This window comes from Trematomus bernacchii, unplaced genomic scaffold (assembly GCF_902827165.1).
Source record: "Trematomus bernacchii unplaced genomic scaffold, fTreBer1.1, whole genome shotgun sequence".
Taxonomy (NCBI): Eukaryota; Metazoa; Chordata; class Actinopteri; order Perciformes; family Nototheniidae; genus Trematomus; species Trematomus bernacchii.
This window is the reverse complement of record NW_022987630.1, coordinates 99,499-104,031: the sequence shown is the minus strand read 5'-3', so window position 1 is coordinate 104,031 and position 4,533 is coordinate 99,499.

Sequence of the window (4,533 nt, the reverse complement as noted above, 5' to 3'; positions counted from 1 at the left end):
GCTCCGGGCCTGTAATTACAGCGGAGCGAAAGAAAAGGCTTCTCATCACTGCACCGTCAAGAAAGAGGGGGCTGTGTGTGTGTGTGTGTGTGTGTGTGTGTGTGTGTGTGTGTGTGTGTGTGTGTGTGTGTGTGTGTGTGTGGTGTGTGTGTGTGTGTGTGTGTGTGTGTGTGTGTGTGTGTGTGTGTGTGTGTGTGTGTGTGTGTGTGTGTGCTCCCAGCTGCACACTTTTATTTACTCACTCATTTTATCACCTTTCACTTTTAATGAACATGTGTTGCCTGTTTACTGCCTCTTGAACCACATGCGGTTGAACAGCAGTTACCACATTTTATTATTTTAAGTAGCTTACTGGTAGATCAGCTATTTGTATATTGAGTCGAGCAGTAAGATGACTTTTTTTGCAGCAGTTTGTGTTCATGTCACTACTGAAACTACAAAACTATTTGGGCCTTAACATTTCTTTTACCGTGCTTCTCTTCTGTGATTGAACCACTGTGATTCTGATGGTAAGAAGACATGACCAACACCAGCACACCAAACTCCAGGCTGTTTTCGTTCAGAGACCCCTAGTGGAAGAAAACTACATATTGTGTGTTTTAATGAGAAATGCTGCCATTAATCCAGCCTGAATTTCCACTAACAGAAATTCATATTGGACATAAGTTTAATTATGATTCGTCATCATTTCTAAATCCAAGTGCTATCAGCAATCAGAGTCTGAGTGGGGAGGCACGAATAAGACATGTATACAAAGACATAACAAGAGACTGAGCTGCTACAGATCTAACTCTATAGCTTCAGGTTGTCTGGACTAAAAACATTTCATGGTTCTCATCATTGTATTTATAATTCTCTTACGGCAGGCTGCTTTAGTTTTGAATCCGTTTGGTTGAACTTTACAAAAGAGCAAAACGTGAATGCATTGTAACCTCGTGTTATCAAACTGGAACGAGCGGAGGACAAACTAAAGAGACTGAAACATGAGGTCCTCCTGAGACGGATTCTGACAGGGGGGTTGGTTTAGAATTGCTACAATATTTGGGTCTGCAAAAACTATGCATGATGTAGGTGACAGGTAGTTTGGAGTAATTGTGTGAAAGTGTGTTTCCAGCTGCAGTCCTTTGAGATGTGTTGAAACCAAAGAAGTGACGGTTAGGTACAGACAGAAGACAGCGTCATAAAGACAGCAGAGCAACAGGAAGAATCTGTAGGGTCCAATATTCCCAGTCTCACCCCTGCTCACAACATCAAGAGTTTGAGTCAGTGTGGATTCCTCGGATAACCCGATTTAAAATTCTTTCTTTGGGTTGATAAGAATCAGAAGATGCCAGGAGAGGATGCCAGGAGAGGATGCGAGGCGGAGCCCTGCTGTTTTTGGAGTTGCATCGAGTGATTGATGTTTATTTTAAATGACTCAGATATTCTGTTGCATCCTCCCACAATGAATGCCTCCAACTTCCCGCTCACCACTGGTGATTACTGCCGGACTCATTTCTAGAAACAGCGGTCACAGAAACCATCGCCGTGTCTCCCAGTCACACCACACAGTGACTGGGTTAACTGGCGGCTGTGGTTGTGATGAGTCCCCCCTGCAAATGTTTCCCTGCAGCTCTGAGCTCCTGTTAAACTTTAAGCATGTACACATTCGGCCCAAAGATGAAAGGGAGCGTTAAAATTAATAGTTTCCACCGGAGGGAACATCAAAGAGCCTCACATATTAATACAAGAGAGGCTTCTCTGAGCCTTTTGTTGTCAGGGTTCACAAAGGAACGAATCCTCAGCCGTTGTTTTTATGGTCATTCTATAAATCCAGAAAACCCTGCCCAGTGTTGTAGCTTCAGTCCAAACAGGGAACATGTGGTGCTGTAACACTACGGACACAAGGCAGAGGCAATAGTCTTTTATGCAGCAATAAATTATAACTATTTTTAAATCAAAGTAAAAGTATTTGGAAAACTGAGGAGGTGGTTTCTTTTTGAAATGTCTAAGCCAGGAGTGAACACCAGAGGGCAGCGTCAGTCTGAGACATGTGACTGTATTCTGGTACTGAGCTATAATTAAACAGTGTTCAATTATTACATTAACCTGTTAAGCACCAAGCCTGTTTTTCATGTTTCAGGCTCGAAAATGACATGCCCAAAACAAATGACTACAACTTAACTTCTAAAAGGGTTATATGAATAATTTATTTTATCAAAGGAAGGTTACATCTGTGAGTTGGATGTAGAAGTGTCAGAATCAATATAGATGTTTTTTATTTTAAAGAAAATTCAGATTTTACATATTAAAAAACTGTAAATTATAGTGTCTGTCCAAAAATTCTTTTTTACAGATAGTGAAAACTACCCTTGGATGATGGGTTAGTAGACTAAAAGCTTTAGGAATCCAAAGTGCAACATATAATAAGTACCCTGTATCAAGAACAAGTGCAAAACAAGTGACATTTGACCTTTTTAGAAAGGTTTAGCCAAAACCACTCCACCTCTGAGGTGATTTGGGTGAAAATGTTTTTTTTCCCATATCTCTGGCCCCCCTTGGTCGATTTGGATGGTTGACACCTCTTTCTGACCGTTAGAGCCAATAGAATCGAAGGGGGAGCCCGCCACACACACACGTTGAGAAGAGGTGGGGGCTTCGCGCATGTAATTTTGCGTCAGAGTGGACCTATCTCTAGCTCTGACATTTGGAAACGAAAAAGCAGTTTTATTGCTTATGGATTATCAGAAATGATTTCAAAGAGGACACAGACACATTGGATTAACCTATGGATTAACTGCAGCATCGTTTTTTTTCTCGTTTTAATGCCATTGAAGAGCAGTTTTGACCAAGGTAAGCCATGTTAGCGTTTCTAGCTACCTAGCTCCACATGTTCTGATGTACGCTTTCGTTTATAGCGTCGCAAATGTTTATCACTGAGTGTTGAGGTTTTTTACACAGATTCTGTGTCTCCAGGAGATGCTAATCGATGGGTTGGCTGTGCATCTAGGATAAGTAATAAGGGAGTTATGAGTGAGTTTAGGTTACATTTTTTCGCTCGTGGCTAATTCAGAGGCTGAGTGTTAGCATTGTGGGTTTTTTTTTGGATTTTTTTTTTAAAAAGATCAGTTAGCTGAGTTTCTTCCCGTTACATGGATATAAAACATTCATAGTTTATTAAATATTAAGATTCCTTAGACGTTGTTTCCTGCAAATGACGCGTTTATCCGCCCGGTACCGGGGGGGCGGTGCGTAACAGGTTAAAAGAGCTTTAAAAACGTCAAATAATGAAAAAACGACATGTTATAAGATGTGCTGTTTGTATTGTATTACGAACATCTCTGCTGTTCTATGAAATCCTTTTTGAAATACAATGTAATCACTTTTATTTTATTTTGACATGCTTTCATTGAGGTCCCACGTTTTGACCCCCCCTGGAGAGGCCTGAAGTTAACATATAAATTCAACTGAAGTAAACAATGAGTACTCTTGATACTACTCAAAGTAAGATTTTGAATGCAGGAATGTTATTGTTTCAGACACTGTGATATTTCTACTTTTGCTTTTGTAAAAGGTCTGAATACTTCCTTTAAATCACATGTAAAAACAAATAAACAAACGGAACAAATGCACTCCTACTGACTGTCCTACAGTTAGACATCTATCCAACTACCAGCTTCCATTCAGTGTTTCCTTCAGATTGTAGAGGCATCCAGGGGGCTGCATTTACACCCCTTACATCTTCTTTTAAACAAAGCTCACCAAATATAAAAGGTATATGGTATAGACAAAATAATAAAACAAATAGAGTGGGAAATTGTGAAAATAATTAAAAAACATTGAAAGCCAATGTTGAGGGAAAAGGTTGATGAGCGTCCTGTCGCCCTACTCAGATTGGTGTGTCCCGCACCGTCGTGTCTTTTCGGCCGAGCCGACACTTTCCGCTCCCGATTCAACTTAGGCTGTCAGCAAAATAAATCACTCTGATTGGCTGTTCAGCTTAGCGAATCAGTGCATGGAAGCGAGGTACGCAAACAAACGATTAAGAAGGCACACACAGACGGCTATTATTTTTCATTTTCATCTATCTGCTTCCACAAGCAACAGTCCAAGAGCTGATACCGCAACCCTGTCTCCTAGAAATTACGTTCCCACAAAACTAAACTGCATTCTCAAATACGTTTCGCAAGAAACGTATTTCCTTCCACGTTACGTTTGTTCTGAACATATCTTAAATACGTTTATTTTCTACATATCTTCTAGAAACCTATTTTCTCCCACATGACGTTTGTTATGAACGTATCTCAAATACGTTTGCTTTCTACCTATATTTGCCATTTCTTTTCTAGCTTATAATAATGATAATAGTAATTTATTAATATCATTTTAGAGCAAACTTATTTTCGTGCTGGTTGGCGGCTCACTGTTCAGTTTACCAAATCTGTTATTATGCTGGTTAATGGTTAATAATCACAATATTGTTTGTAGTCGTTTCATACAGCATTCTCAATTACGTTTAACAAGAAACGTATTTTGTCCCACGTTACGTTTGTT